This window comes from Trachinotus anak, unplaced genomic scaffold (assembly GCF_046630095.1).
Source record: "Trachinotus anak isolate AG129_WGS33_773 ecotype Australia unplaced genomic scaffold, CSIRO_AGI_Tana_v1 ptg000026l, whole genome shotgun sequence".
In the NCBI taxonomy this organism is placed as follows: Eukaryota; Metazoa; Chordata; class Actinopteri; order Carangiformes; family Carangidae; genus Trachinotus; species Trachinotus anak.
In genome coordinates this window covers 11,506,779-11,523,098 of record NW_027273877.1, presented here as the reverse complement: position 1 = coordinate 11,523,098, position 16,320 = coordinate 11,506,779, and the positions used below count along the sequence as shown (strand labels likewise).

The 16,320-nt window shown below is 45.1% G+C and overlaps 1 protein-coding gene across 1 annotated transcript in view; it reads right to left on the bottom strand.

Moving 5' to 3' along the window:
- Window positions 1–7,400: 7,400 nt before the first annotated feature.
- LOC139609641 (NLR family CARD domain-containing protein 3-like) overlaps window positions 7,401–16,320 on the bottom strand; it is a 106,684-nt gene continuing 97,764 nt past the window's right edge. Inside the window, exon 5 of the mRNA XM_071464525.1 lies at window positions 7,401–8,857. The gene's annotated coding sequence lies outside the window, so the exon portion shown is untranslated. The remainder of the gene's footprint in view (window positions 8,858–16,320) is intronic.

The window sequence follows — 16,320 nt, the reverse complement described above, 5'->3', positions numbered from 1 at the left end:
AAAGTCTCTGAGCACATCGTTGATCATGGCCTGAAAGACAGCAGGGGCATTAGTGAGGCCGAAAGGCATGACCAGATATTCATAGTGGCCGCTGGGAGTATTAAACCCAGTCTTCCATTCGTCCCCCTCCCTTATTCGAACTAGGTGGTAAGCGTTGCGTAGATCAAGCTTAGTAAAAATCGTGGCCTGCTGAAGCTGATCAAACACAGACGACATTAAAGGGAGTGGATAGCGATTCTTTATTGTAATGTCATTGAGGGGGCTGTAATCAATACATGGTCTTAAGGACCCATCCTTTTTGCTCACAAAAAAGAAACCGGCTCCAGCAGGTGATGAGGACGGGCGGATGAGCCCTGCCTTCAGTGACGACTCAATATAGTCTTTCATGGCTTGACGTTCGGGCCCTGACACTGAGTACAGAAGCCCCTTGGGAATGGTGGAGCCGGGGATAAGCTCGATGGCGCAATCATACGGACGATGCGGTGGAAGTGACGTGGCCTTGACCTTGTTAAAAACCTCCCTGAGATGGTGGTAGCAGGCAGGTACGGAGGTCAGATCCGGGTACTGGGACTCTATGTCAGGAGGAACAGAAACACTGTTCATAACTGTGGTAGCCTGTCCAAGAGTCTGGTCCCTCAGGCACTTCCCCTTACAGTCTTCCCCCCACCCCAGGATCTTGCCCGTAGGCCAGTCAATGTGGGGGTTGTGGCTGACGAGCCATGGATGTCCCAGTACCAGTGTGCGTGCAGGTGAGTGATACAGGTAAAAATTTATCAGTTCAGAGTGATTGTCTAAGGTAAGGGCCACCGGTTCTGTGACGTCTGTAACAGTGAACAGTTCGGTACCATTCAAGGCCCTAGCCTTAATGGGTTGTGAGAGGGCCTTGGTCTTCAGCCCCAACCTCTTTGCTAACTCCCAGTCCATAAGACTTTCATCAGCCCCAGAGTCAATTAAAACATCCAATTCAAGGACTGTGGTGTTGTGTGTTACCTTGACAGAGGTCAAACTACGTGGAGCAGACCCGGAAGCTGTGGATTGGCGCCTCACCCGATCTGCCTTAACCGGGCAGGCGGCCACAAGGTGTCCGGGCTCCCCACAGTAGAAGCACCGCCCCTCCTTGAGGCGGCGTTGTCGTTCCGCCTGAGTGAGCCGGGCCCTGCCCAGCTGCATGGGCTCCTCATCTCCAGCAGGAGGAAACTGCCAGCGCTGATCTGATGATGTTCGGCCGGGACCAGACCAGGGAACAGCGGGGATGTGCTGTGAGCGGTCTGGCAACCGCTGGCACCCTCTCCGGAGAGCCTCAAATTCCCGAAGGCGGTTATCAGTTCGGACCGCGAGAGCGATAAGGGAGTCCAGGTCCGGCGGCAGGTCTAGGGGCAGCAGACGCTCTTGAACGGGGGCAGCCAGCCCCTTCAGGAAGACGTCGTAGAGGGCCATGGCGTTCCACCCACTCTCCGCAGCCAAGGTCCGGAAGCGTATGGCGTAGTCACATACGGACTCTTGCCCTTGCCTCAACCCACTCAGCTCTCTTGCCTTTTCCCGTTCAGTAGAGACCGGGTCAAAGGTCTTATGAAGGGCCTCCTTGAAGTCCTGGAGGGAGCTGCAGAGCGGGGACCCCATGCCCACTCTGCCGTGGCCCACGCCCTCGCCCTTCCCGCCAGGTGGGAAATCATAAAAGCAATCCTGGCTCGGTCTGTGGGAAATGCGTTGGGGGAGAGTTCAAAATGCATTTCACAGTCCACAAGGAATGACTTACATTGTCCTAGTTCTCCTGAGAATCGCTCAGGAGCTGCCAGCCAGGCACCAGCTCCGGCGTAGGCGATGGTGGGAGCGGGCGGGGGTTCGGGCGCAGCAGACACAGTCTCCGTCTTCTGAGGGTGACTGAGGAACTGCTCCATCCGCTCAGTGAGCTGCCCTAGCTGGGCAGAAACGACAGCCTTGAAGTCCTCATGGCTATAGGCGAGGCCACTGACTCCCTGGCCCAGAGCAGCCACCTGCTCATCCTGACGGGCGAGGCGAGCTCCCTGTGCCCGAAGAGCCGCAGTTAGTTGCTCGGATCCTGCTGCGTCCATTCTGGCCAGTGTGTACTGTCACGACCGGGCAAGGACTCTGGACGCAGGTGCAGGATGGTTTCAAAAAAGGTCTTTATTTTTAAATCAGGCTCAGCAAACAAAAAACGCTCCTGAAAACTGGAGGGACAAAAAATCAAGGAACTAGAAATAACACCAAAAGGAACAAGATAGCGATTGGATTCTGCGCTGTGGAAGGCTAGATCGTTGTGAATGATTGTCGACATAAACGACACACTGGCACCAGACAAGGGGAGACGCAGACTCTTAAACACATGGTAATAGGGGACAGGTGGAAACAATCAAACAATCAAACCAAGACACACAAGGGAGGGCAAGTGACCTGAAACGAGAGGAGGATTACTCTTTCAAAATAAAACAGGAAATGACAAGACAAGACATGGAGACAGGACAAAAACCAACATGACCTCACCGCGGTGTGACAGTTTGTATAAGACCTGAATCATTGTCCAGAGATGACTGAAGTCATGATGAGCATGGAGGATGTTAGGGGACGCACTGATGGGATAATGGTTCATGATCAAACAGAATGTAACAGCTGCACAAGCAGAGAAAAGTCATCACATCAGTGAAATGGCTCAACTGGTCAAAGCAGACCAAGAGTGGAGATGTAAACCCCTGAGTATACTGAACTGATCAAGGCTGAGCTTTATTGATTATTGAACTTTTCATGTTGAAGAGTGAACTTGTGTTTTTTCAAGTGTCATGATGGAGCTTTAAAGTCTTTCCATAGATTGTGTTGAATGAGACAGAAAGTCCCAGGTGTTTTCTGTCTTGTTGCTGTAGACGAGAGTCGTATCAGGAAATGTTCAGCTTCAGCCAAGAACACAGGTGTGAATCTATCAGAGCAGAATGGGAGGATTCTCAGTCTTCTTCTACACACCAGAGCTCAGTGTCATGTTTCTGTGAGGACCTTCTGTGAAAACCAGGCAGCAAACAGAGATTAGATTGAACTGTTGACTGAGTTGACCTCATGAGAAATGTTCTGGAGTAGGGATGCCACGGTGTGGAAATGTTCCCACCACATATTGATTTATCTGTGACAGGCCACTACAACATCAACAATGACGCCACATATTGATTTTCTATTGTTTTACAGTTCCAAATAAGGAAAATCATATTTCACTATCTGTGGAGACACACACACACAAAAATCATTGATGGGCCGTGGTCAAACTCCCTCTCTGTGTGTCTGTCATTCAGGGTGCATATGAGAGCATGCTGTGAGCATGTGCAAGGACTGGGCTCACTTACCAATCATGAAAGGCTTTATAATCGACCCTCACCCACCAGACCTGAGTGGGTGAGGGTTCATGGATCAACATGGACGCTGCCACTGATACACCACAATGACCCAGATGTATTTTATGCAATGGTTTGTGCTGACCTCGTCAGATAGGCAGCAGACCCAAGCAATCTGGAGTCAATTTAAAAACAGTGGAGATTCTGACTCTGGATCAAATCATATGATGGAAGCAGAAATGTAACATCATTTTCCCTCCTTCATCTGCACAACAAAGATTCCCATGAAACTCTGCAGGTCTGAGAGAGAGTGATGAGAATTATTGTTTCATGTCAAACACAATCAGATCAGATGAGCTGAGCCACAGATGTGAAGAGCAGATGTTCATCACATCATCATCTTTTCTCATCAGATGAATTTTAACTTCAGTGTCTTTTATTACAAACTGTCCGATTTTATTCTAACACATTTTATATTTTCTCTCATCACAGACTTGTTAATTGTGGACTCTCAGAGACTCACTGTGAAGTCGTGTCCTCAGCTCTGAAGTCCAACCCCTCCCATCTGAGACACCTGGACCTGACCTACAATGACTTGGAGGATTCAGCAGTGAAGCAGCTGTGTGCTGGACTGGAGAGTCCAAACTGTAGACTGGAGACTCTGAGGTCAGTTCAGAATCAGATTTGCCCTTTATTGTCATTGCCAGTGCATACAACGAAATTAAAATTGCTATTCTGTGTGGTGCAAAAATAAAAGAAACAGACCAAGAGCAGCCAGATAGTAAAATTTGCATAAATAATAGAATAAATAATCTGCATTGCACTTCATTAAGTAAAGTCCTAGTGCACAGAAGCATAGGTTAATGATGCAGTTCAAATAGGTGATGGGTGGGGTGAGTGGAATCTTTCATGATATCTGTGGCTCTGCTGATGTGGCATGAGGTGGCGATAACCTCCAGAGAAGGCAGTGAGAAGCCAGTTTCTCTGCAGTCTTGACAACTCTCCGGAGCGCTTTTTTTATCAGTGTGCATACCACACAGATATACATTATGTTAGGAGGCTCTCTGTGATCGCCCAGTAAAAGGCCACCAACAGCTTCCTTTCCATGTTGTGCCTCGTGAGCACTCTCAGGAAGTGCAGTCTTTGCTGTGCTGTGCTCTCTTGATGGTTGCAGTTGTATTGACCAACCAGGAGAGATCTTCATGTATGAGGACCCCCAGGAACTTGTATGTCTGCACTCTTTCCACACATGCCCTATTTATTCAGACCGGTGACGGATCTGTGTCACTGCAAAAAGATATGGTTTAGCTCCTCTGCATCAGCATTCACAGCGTTGCTGGTGCTGCCTTTGTAGTTGATTATGTGCTGTAACCTTTGCCATACCCTCAGGTAGTCATTATGTGTCAGGTGGTCTTCAATCCTTCTCTTGTAGGCTCTCTTAGCCTCTTTTATACCTCTCTTCAGATCAGCTCTCGCAATGCTGTAGTGAGCTTTGTTGCCTGACCTGAAGGCAATGTTGTAGTTTTGTAGTGTTGGACCTCACTCATCATCCATGGCATCAAATGCGTTTCTTGACTGTGATGTTGTCAGCACAGCTTGTAAAAAACACAGTCTCTGTATATTTCTCCAGGTACCCTTGGTCAAATAAGTCCCATGCTGTGCGATGAAAGCAGTCCTGCTGCTGTGATAGAGCCTCTTCAGGCCAAGTTGTAATAGTCTCGATACTTTCCTGTGTTGTTTTCCTGAGTAGGGTGTATGCAGGTATGCAGGGAGCAGGAACAATGACAGGTGATCTGACTGTCCAAGGTGAGGGAGAGTAACAGTTGTGTAAGCATGTTTTATGTTGGAATAGACATGATCCAAAGTATTTTCCCCCCCTTGTTGCAATTTCATATGCTGGTGGAAGTTGGAGAGTACTGTTTTAAGACATGCTTGGTTGAAATCCCCCGCTATAATGTATACACTGTCAGGATGTGCTCGCTGCTGTTCATCTACAGTTGGCCAAGGGCAATACCAATATTAGCATCCTGTGAAGTGTAGACAGCAGCGATGATTACTACACTTAGCTCCCAGGATAGATACAAGGGTCTTCATAAGACTCAGAGGGCTTCAAAATCAGGACAACAATGCTGGGCAACAATCCTGCTGTTGGCACACCAGTCATTGTGTAGATACATACACAGCCCCCCTCCTCTACTCTTAGCCCAGTCCTTGTTCCTGTCCAACCTGCTAGCTGCACTGCGGCATCAAGGATCAACAGGTGTAGCCAGCTATCTGTTATAATCATCACGCTGCAGTTGCAGTTTTTGCAGTGCAAAAGCTGTTCAAGGTGATCAGAGGCTCCAATTCATCAGTTTTGTGAGTGACAGATCTGGCGTTTGTTAGGAAGATACTCAGAAGCAAAGGTCTGTGTGGTTGCTTCCTTAGCCTGCACACCTGACCTGCATCCTTGTTTCTGCCAGCACTCTCTTTGCCATCTGCATTGCCTACTGGTCAAGCTGACAATCTACGCAACCCCGGTGGTCTAGCGATTTCCTCCAGAATATTGTGAGCCATCTAGAAATCAACTGTGACTGCTTGATTACAGTTTAATGTTGGTTAAGTCTTGTCAACTATACATGGTCTGCTGGACACAGATTTACGAACATAGACAGTAACAGAATGAAAAAACACCAAACTAGAGAGCAAAGAGCTGCTGCACTCGTAAGCGCAGCCATCTTATCCCATGATTTTTGCTAAAACAATTACATCCTGACTGACTGGAGCTGTTGTAGTTTTATATTATAAAATCTCTGAAGTTCTAGTTCTTCTTTGGTTAGTACATTTTCAGGATTTCTGTGTGAGGATTTAAAAAAAAAAGTCAGCCAGTGAAGAGAAAGAAGGAAGATGAGACCAGGAGGACCCATAAGAGCTCTGAAGTGGGGCTGGTACAGAGTGTGGGGCACCAACAATCAGTCGAGGAATTCGTAAGTGATCTTGGAGGGAAGATTTGAATTGTACGTTGCTACGTTGGTTATTTTTGGACTTAGTTTACCTTTATTTCTGAGAAAATGACATTGATTTTGGATTACAGAAATCAGGACTTTATATTGGCCGGCAGCCTGTGTAGGTCTGAAATGATATTCTTGCACTATTCCTTACATACTCATATAGGATGGCACTGAGATGGATGGTGTCTACAAAGACATGGCATTTAGTGAGGAGGATGAGAGGAGGGAGAATGAGTGGCAAGAAGTGGTGGGAGGACGAAAGGTGAATAGTCATAAAAGAAAAAAAATCTTGTGTCGGTGGATGGGAAGTGAGGAAAGAGAAGAGGAGGAGAGGGGCAGGATTGCTTAATGAAATAATGAGATTTGAGGAGGAAGATGGGGCAAGGAAAGTTGTTCGCTTAAGTTAACAAAAATCATCAGAGGAAAAGTTGTGGAAGTAAAATATGTGCGAGTTTTGGTGGATGGAAACTTGCAACACTGAAGTACAGGTGGAGAAGATAAAGAAGATAGCTAGTGTTGGCTAAATCAAAGGGTCCAGGGTGGTAGGGGTTGGGGAAAAGAGGTTCAATGGCTGCAAGTGGGTGATTTCAGAAGTTCCTCTCAGTGTAAATATGAGGGAAATAGTGGAGAACAGGAAGGAGACTGAAACGATCTTAGTAGAATTTGGGGAAAAGGAACTTCCAAAAGAGGTATGTTTCAGATTTCTAAGGTATAATGTAAGAATATATACCAAAACCCATGAGGTGTTTCAAGTCGGAGGAGTTTGGGCAAAGGAAAGAGATGTGTTAGGTGTGGTGGGAAGCATGAATATGGGAAATGTGGAGAAATTGGTGACCTTTATAGCAGGATGTGTGAGATCAAACCCAAACGAAAGAAGGATTCAGATTATTGTGAAAGCTGCAGAGCATCATTTGTATATGGAAGGGTCAAAATGGGGAGAAGTAAACAATGAGCTGAGGATACAATCAAGTCAAGATGGCATGTTGGCTGTTAATACTAACAATTCTAATTTTTCAGTGGGATGGTACTCCTACCATCATTTAGTATGCTTAAATGATGGTAGGAGTACAATAATTAATTCAATTCAATTCAATTTTATTTGTATAGCGCCAAATCATAATATACATTATCTCAAGGCACTTTACAGGGTAAGGTCAAGACCTTACTTTGTTACAGAGAAAAACCCAACAGTTCCCACAACGAGCAAGCGCTTGGCGACAGGGGGGAGGAAAAACTCCCTTTTAACAGGAAGAAACCTCCAACAGAACCGGGCTCAGGGTGGGCGGCCGTCTGCCTCGACCGGTTGGGTTTAGGGGAAGATAGAAAGAGGGGGAGGGGGAGGAGAGGGGAGAGAAGAGAGAGAGACCAGGAACAGCTGTGTCGGTAATGGCGTTATTAATAATAAAGACAGGTAATAGTAATAGTAAAGATGAGTAGTGGTGGATCTGGATCCTGCTGCTCCCGAGGCAGAGATACCTGCAGAATGAGGACAGAGAGAGGGAGAGAGAGGAGAAGCACAAAACTACGGGAGAGAAAAAAAAAAAAAAAAACAAAGTTAATGGCATGAAGTCATTGAGAGAGAGCGGGGGAGAGAGACAGAAATAGGGAGAGAGCGCCCAGTGAATCATGGGAATCCCCCAGCAGTTTAGCTCTATAGCAGCATAGCTAAGGGATGGGTCAGGACATACCCGAGCCAGCCCTAACTATAAGCTTTACTAAACAAGACAGTTTTAAGCCTGATCTTAAAGGTAGAGAGGGTGTCTGCCTCCCGAACCCACACTGGGAGCTGGTTCCACAGGAGAGGAGCCTGATAGCTGAAGGCTCTGCCCCCCATTCTACTCTTACTAACTCTGGGAACCACAAGTTGACCTGCATTTAGAGAGCGAAGTGTCCTATTGGGAAAATAGGGAACTATAAGCTCTCCAAGGTACGATGGTGCCTGACCATTAATGGCTTTGTAGGTGAGGAGGAGGATTTTAAATTCGATTCTGGATTTTACAGGGAGCCAATGCAGAGAGGCTAACACAGGAGAGACGTGATCTCGTTTCCTCGTTCCTGTCAGTACTCGTGCTGCCGCATTCTGGATCAATTGGAGGCTTTTTACTGAATTTTTGGGACATCCTGACAATAAAGAGTTACAGTAGTCCAGTCTTGAGGTAACAAATGCATGAACTAGTTTTTCAGCATCCTTTAGACAAAGAATGGGTCTGATTTTAGCAATATTGCGCAGGTGGAAGAAGGCTGTCCTAGAGACTTGCTTTATATGTGAAGTAAAGGACAAGTCCTGGTCAAAAATGACACCAAGGTTTCTGACTGTAGCACTGGAGGCCAAGGTGATGTCATCCAGAGTCAGTATATTATCACATAGTGTATCTCTGAGGTGTTTTGGGCCAATTACAATAACTTCAGTTTTGTCTGAATTTAAGAGTAAGAAATTACTGGTCATCCAGATTTTTATGTCCTTAAGACAGACCTGAAGCTTGGCTACCTGGTTAGTCTCACCTGGCTTCATGGATAAGTACAGCTGGGTGTCATCTGCGTAACAATGGAAATTCATCTGGTGCCTCCTAATAATGTTTCCCAGAGGAAGCATATATAGACTGAAGAGCATTGGTCCTAGCACAGAACCTTGTGGAACTCCATGACTGACTTTTGTGATGATAGAGGAGTCATTGTTAACATGAACAAACTGGAGTCTATCTGACAGATATGACTTAAACCAGCTTAGTGTGGTTCCTTTGATGCCGACCATATGTTCTAGTCTCTGTAATAAAATCTTATGATCGATGGTGTCAAATGCGGCACTAAGATCTAGTAGGACAAGTATAGAGACAAGTCCATTGTCTGAGGCTATGAGGAGATCATTGGTAACCTTAACCAGAGCTGTTTCTGTGCTATGATGGACTCTAAAACCTGACTGAAAGTCTTCAAACAAACCATTCCTGTGCAAGTAATCACATAACTGGCTTGCAACGACCCTCTCAAGGATTTTGGAGATAAAGGGGAGGTTGGATATAGGTCTATAATTGGCTAAAACGTCAGGATCAAGAGTAGGCTTTTTAAGTAGAGGTTTAATTACTGCAACTTTAAAAGCCTGCGGTACATAACCAGTTGATAGAGATAAGTTAATCAGACTTAATATAGAGGTGTCAAGTAAAGGAAAAACCTCTTTGAACAACCTTGTTGGAATGGGGTCAAGAAGACAGGATGATGGTTTAGATAAATAAACTGTTGAAGTGAGCTCAGGGAGATGTACAGGAGAGAAACAGTCAAAATATAAGCCAGTTACAGTGGACTCTGAGGCTGCTGAACTGGACAGTACATCTGAGTCAGCTGTGGGGAGGAGATGGTGAATTTTTTCTCTAACAGAGACAATTTTATCTGTAAAGAAGCTCATGAAGTCATTACAACTGAGGGCTAAAGGTATAGATGGGTCAACAGAGCTGTGGCTGTCTGTCAGCCTGGCTACAGTGCTGAACAGAAACCTGGGATTGTTCTTGTTTTCTTCTATCAATGATGAATAATAGGATGTTCTGGCTTTGCGGAGACTTTTTTTATACGCCAACAGGCTGTCTTTCCAAGCCTTTAAAGATTCATCCAGGTTAGTAGAACGCCACCTTCTTTCTAGCTTCCTTGAATTTTGCTTTAAAGCTCGTGTTTCTGAGTTGTACCATGGAGCTAGCCTTCTCTGACTCACTACCTTCTTCCTCAGAGGGGCCACAGTATCTAGAGTTGCACGCAGTGAGACTACAGTCCTGTCAACAAAATCATCAACCTGTGTGGCTGTGAAGTTAAGAGAGCTGTTCCCTACTGCATTGATACATGGCAGTGGGCTCAGTACTGATGGGATCCTTTCTTTAAATTTGCTAATGGTATTGTCAGAGAGACACCTGCTGTAATAGATTTTTTCCCCAGATGCTGTGTAGTCCATGACTGAAAACTCAAATGTTAACAGAGAATGGTCAGACAAAAGAGGGTTTCTGGGAGAAACTGTTAGGTATTCAATGTCAATCCCATAAGTCAGAACCAGATCAAGGGTATGATTAAAAGAGTGAGTGGGTTCATCAACATGCTGAGAGAAGCCAATTGAGTCTAATAATGAATTAAATGCATGACTCAGGCTGTCACTTTCAACATCTACATGAATGTTAAAATCACCCACTATGATGACTTTATCTGTGCTAAGAGCTAACTCAGATAAAAACTGTTAATACAGGAAGAGAAACTGCACTTGATCTTACCTTTGTATCAAGCACTATTGTATCAGTACGTGATTGGGGAGAATATCAGGGAGGAACTATAGGAAGTGACCACTACCTAGTGTAATGCAAAATAAACATAGCAACTGCTCTAAACACAGTGAGCAAACATGGGAAATGGATCTTTGAGAAGGCTAATTGGGAGAAATTTGTAGAACAGTAAGTATTTAAGTCGGGTTAATGATGGAATGAGCATTAGAACACTTGTCAGCAAAATAAAACAAGGCTAGGCATAGTAACAGCAGCATTGTTGGAATCCATTCTTAAAAGTAAAGGCAGAATAAAGAAGAAGGTGGTGCCATGGTGAGATGATGAATGTAAAGAAGCAGTGAGAAATAGAAACAAGGTGTTTAAACTTGTAAAAAGAACTCATAATTACTGTAAGACGGACCACAATTACGGTTGGACGATACAGCAATAAAATGACTCACAGGCAGGTTTGGCATGTGTAACAGATGAGGCCTTTTATTCATCCATCTTCAGGCACAAATGCCAATCACCAAGGATCAGACCAGCAACACACAAGTTGTTAAAATGGCGCCTTTTTATATCGCATTTTGGCTAATGACCTCAGGAGACTTCATTTACAGGGATCCACTGCCTGCTCACATATTAACACACTCTTTCTTTTCTTATAATTATACATACACATCCTCACACCCCTATATACATATTCATTTTTTCCACTAACAATGAAACAAAACCCCACTAAACCACAGTACATTTACCACAATAAAATACACATATCTAAACCACCCCACACCAATTTACACTTGGTTACCCCCGGGACTATAAAACATGGGGTCCGTTGACTGGGGAAGCCTTTTGCCCGAACACCCTGAAGACAAAGAGACCGGTGAGTAGTTAACACACTTTAAGATGTCCCTCATTGCACCTTCATACACTTATCGCACATACTACACATTACATCAACCATTACATTTCTTTTGGTTTAACTCTAAGCTTATTGTTTTATTCGTTAAAACATGGCTGCACATTTACTCCCATGTCCCTCTCTTTCAGTTGGAGCTGTGTGGCCTACACAGCCCCTGCCATCCAATCAAAATTAAAAAGCACAATAAATATGGAGACAAATATTTCATTCATTAATAGTGCAAAGTCTAGCCATATGTGCAAAATGCAATGTTATCAAATGTATTGTGCAACTCTTCAATAAATTGCTGTTGCTCCTATTAAAGTGCTTGTTCAATAATTGAAGTCCATGTGTTTAAGGATTAAGCATAAGAATAAGAACACAGACTTAACTAGTGAGTATTATAATTATAGGGACTGCAAGTATATAGAGATGGGTCAAAGGATCCAGAAACTGATTCAACAGGGTCTGCAAGCTATCAAACGGAGTTAAATAAGAGAACATCGGATTGTTTAAATGTCTATATCGTGGAATTAGGTAGCAGTCAACAAAGAAGCTGTTGAGATTAATATTAAGTTATCAAAGTCAGAGGGAAAGGTCATGGTGTGGAAAAAGGTAAATCAACAGTGGCAACAGTATTGGGAAAATGCAGTAAAAGGGAGACACTCAATCAGGAAAATCTGTGTTTTCCACCCTCAGAGTGATATCGCAGAGAGTGTTGCTCTTGCGAAATGAGTTCATTGCATTGAGGATGGATTTGGCATGGGAATTGGTCAAGGAAGAAAATGGGTAGTTGATTTTCTAAATTACTGGGCTGGAAAAACGTATCTGAAGTGAATGGATTCTGAGGGAAAATAAACCCTGCAGATGGCAGTAATGGAATATTTTGGATGCCAATAAACACTAAAGAAGAGGATGGTACAGAGTCATGAGAGACGTGTTGGTGTTATCAGGGAACGTGTGTGTTCACTGTTCACATTGGTTTGAAGCAGCAGCAGAAAGAAAAAGAACAAATACTGGAGGAGGAAGCAGAGAAATGTTCCACAATCACAGAGAGATTCAACATCCAGTAAAGAGCCGGCAGCTGAAATGCTAAGCAGGGGCGTTGTAGCTAGCTGCTAGCTCAGCTCATATTAAATGTGGCTAGTATAGCTAGCTGCTAGTTGTTGGGCAGCAGCCCTGTGCTTGTGTTAGCTGCTGTTTGTCTTTGTGTGTTATTAAGAGCTGGGACTGGTGATCTCCAGGTAAAATGAAGGGTCCCACTCGGCCCCTGGATGAGAGCAGTCAGTGTTTGTGATTCAGAGCAACAGAGAATTGACAGAGTTTGATGTTAAAATCAGAAAGTTGATGAGAATCAAACTGCAACAGTCTCACAGATCTTCTGCTGCTGCTGCTGATCTGAACACCAGCAAAGCTGCAGCTCTCTGCAACCAACAAATATTGCAGCTGTTGTTGTGTGTTGATGTCAGCACTGCAGCATCATGGGAAGCCACAGACCTTCAGACTGCAACACAAACCAGATCAAAGCAGGGCCAGTGGCTGAGGCGGGAAAGTGGAGACAAGAGGAAACTCAGCTGGGACATGGAGGCAGGAAGGATTAGATTGATGCTGGGAGCAATTTATGAGCAGCTCCCACCTCCCCAACATCATAGTGAATAAACAGGAGAGGAGCCAACATGTCCTCTATGTTCAGGTGGAGCTTCATGTGGGCTCCTTCGATCAGGGGCTAAAACAAGCCTGGAGACATCAGCAGGTGCTGAGGTGTCTCCCAGCAGCCACTGAGAGTCAGAGCTCAGAGGTGAACTCACTGGAGGCAGAAGGAGACAAGATGGATTTGATTTGCTGAAAGCTGAGCTCCAGGGGAGGTTGGCTGTAGGGGTTTTGTTGGCAGATCAGTCTGGTCCCTGTTACCTGAACTGAGCTGCTCTCACTTCTGTTCTCTTCAAGTCCACGTTGTTCTTCTCTTAACCTGTGCACTGTGAACTCAAAGCGCTCCAGGTGTCCTTCATGTCACATCTAGTTGATTGTGTGTGAACACAACAAAAGGTCAGACTTGATCTTGAAGAATGGAGCTTCTTCTAATCACATGAATAACACAAGTGGTCATGTGACTGTGGTTCAGGAGCAGTTACCAGAGCAGACTGACACTGACACTCAGAGAAACTCTGTTCATCAACTATCAGACCTAAACCGTGGACGTTGTGCTGAGCTGAAGGGTTGTAGGACTGTGAGCACAGGTTTGATCTCTGCTCTGTGACCTTCATTAACCCCGTCCTCACTCAGTCTGCCCCTCACTGGGGGGTTGATGTGAAAATCAGCAGTTGACTTTGGAACATTGAAGCTGCTCCACCATGTTTGTTCTGAACAGTGTGACTGAGTTCTCACTGTTTGTTCACGTCCTCAGTGTTTTGTTTCTGTGCTGATGTCTGTAGTGTCAGAGAGGGAACAGACTAAACAGACGTGAATCCTCTGATTCTCCTCTGATTACAGACTGAACTGAGGTCAGCAGCAGCTGATCAACCTGTGTTCACATCAACAGCTGTATGAATGTTGTGCTGACATTTGGATGATGTGTGTAGAAGGCTGACATGATGAAGATCCACAATAACAGAAGGACAAAGTCACTCTACTCATTTTAGACAAAGCTCATTGATCAGGACAAATCTGATTGATTGTCTATCATTGATCTACATCTTTTATTCTTTATTCAGGTTGAGTCTCTGCAGTTTGTCAGAAATCAGCTGTTCTTCTCTGGTCTCAGCTCTGAAGTCCAACCCCTCCCATCTGAGAGAACTGGAGCTGAGCTACAACCAGAACCTGCAGAATCCAGGAGTGAAGGGTCTGTGTGGTTTTCTGCAGAGTCCAGACTGTAGACTGGAGACTCTGAGGTCAGTTCACTGTTGTAGATCTTTTATCTTTACTCTATAACTAATAAAGTTTCACATAGAAGTTAAATCCATTGACTGTGAATGAATGAATGACATTGTAAATAGTTGTTGTCTCATGTTTCCAGTTGTTCTTCTCTCAGACTGAGAATGATTCTTCAACCTTCACAGCTCACACACTCGTATTTCTCTCAGTCAGAGGACTCATGTTTTCTAAATCCACTGGAGAAAATGTCCAGTGTTAGTTGTTCAAGTCAATTCATTTTTATCACAACAACATACACAAGATCCTCAGAAGTAATTTTTGTCCACAGAAAGTGAAGAAACAGTCTACTACTCTTCAGTAGATTTCAGTGAAGTGTCAGGACTAATGTCTGTTTGATAAAACTGTGTGGTCCTTTGTCTAAGTCTGGCATTCAGCAGTCCCCCATCAGAGCCTGGATGATTGCACTGTCAACAATCAATCAATACTTATGAGAAGCTCATGGCTTGGGCAAGGGTGAGTTTTAAGCCTGCCAAATCCAGGTCCTGGGTGTTGAAGAGGGGCAAGGTTGTTTCCAAGTTCCGTTTTGAGAAACCAGTCAAGAGCCTAGGGAAGGTCTTTCATTGCAGCCTCAGGGATACACATGGCCTATCCACATAACCATCAAGAAACTTGAATCTTGGCTCACAAAGGTAGACAAGTATGGATTAACTGGTAGCTTAAGGCTTGGATCTACTAGCATGGCATATTGCCTCGAGTCTTTTGGCCTTTGCTGGTGTATGAGGTGACAGGCAAGTGGAGAGCTCAGGAAGGCCTGGAGGTAGCGGTTTCATTTGACAGGCAGAAGCCCAGTGAGTCAAGTTCATGGTGCAAGCTGTGTATGATGTCCTGCCTCGTCCAGCAAACCTTCACATCTGGGGCAGGAGTCACTCTCCAGCATGTCCTCTGTGCCCCAAGAGAGGGTCCCTGGAACACAACTTGAGGAGCTCTCCAGCTGCACTGGGGGAAGGCTGCTAATGCTGGTGGCATGACCAGGTGCTAAAGGCTGTGTTAGAGGTCATCTGGAAAGCTGTGGCCAATAACAAACATGTCTGCAGCCAGAAGAACATTGCCTTCATCAGAGCTAGTGAGCAGCTGCAAGTGGAGCCCAGGCAAGCAACCGGACTGTTCACCCCTGTCTCAGACTGGGAGCTACAAGCTGGCTTGGGGAGGCATCTCAACTACCCAGACCATGTTGTGACAACCACCTTGAGGCCAGACATGGAGCTGTCTCCAGCAAGGGAAGTGCTCCTCATAGAGTTAACAGTTCCCTGGGAGGATCAGAAGCTGGTGTAACAGTTTTGGAGGAGACGCTGGAATGCACACTGCAAGCCCATCAAAGTGGGGTGTAGAAGTTTTGAGGGCCACTCACTGAGCAAAGTTGACGTCAGCGGGGCTGTGAAGAGGAAAGCCATCTAGTCTGGCATGGAAGCCTTTGGAAGAGCCTCTAGATGGTTGTAGCCCAGGATGAGTCAGACGTGGGCCAATGCTGCTGGTACACAAGCTAGGTCAACTCTGACAGGGTAACCTGAGCGAGGATGTATGATGTTGAAAGACTCAAAACGCCCGATGACCTCAGGAAAATCACTGATGATGTGTCCCAGTGCATCCTAGGATGTATCGACCAATCATTCGTGTTTTCATGTTAAATACAACAGAGAAAACTGTGATTGATTATCAATCATTTTATTTACATTCTGTATCCTTTATTCAGATTGATCAGCTGCAGGTTGTCAGAGATCAGCTGTTCCTCTCTGGTCTCAGCTCTGAAGTCCAACCCCTCCCATCTGAGAGAACTGGACCTGAGTAGAAACCAGGACCTGCAGGATTCAGGAATGAAGGTTCTCTGTGGTTTTCTGCAGAGTCCAAACTGTAGACTGGAGACTCTGAGGTCAGTTCACTGTTGTAGCTCTTATATCTCCAAAGAAACTGAAGAAGCAATCTTCTGTGTGTGTGTC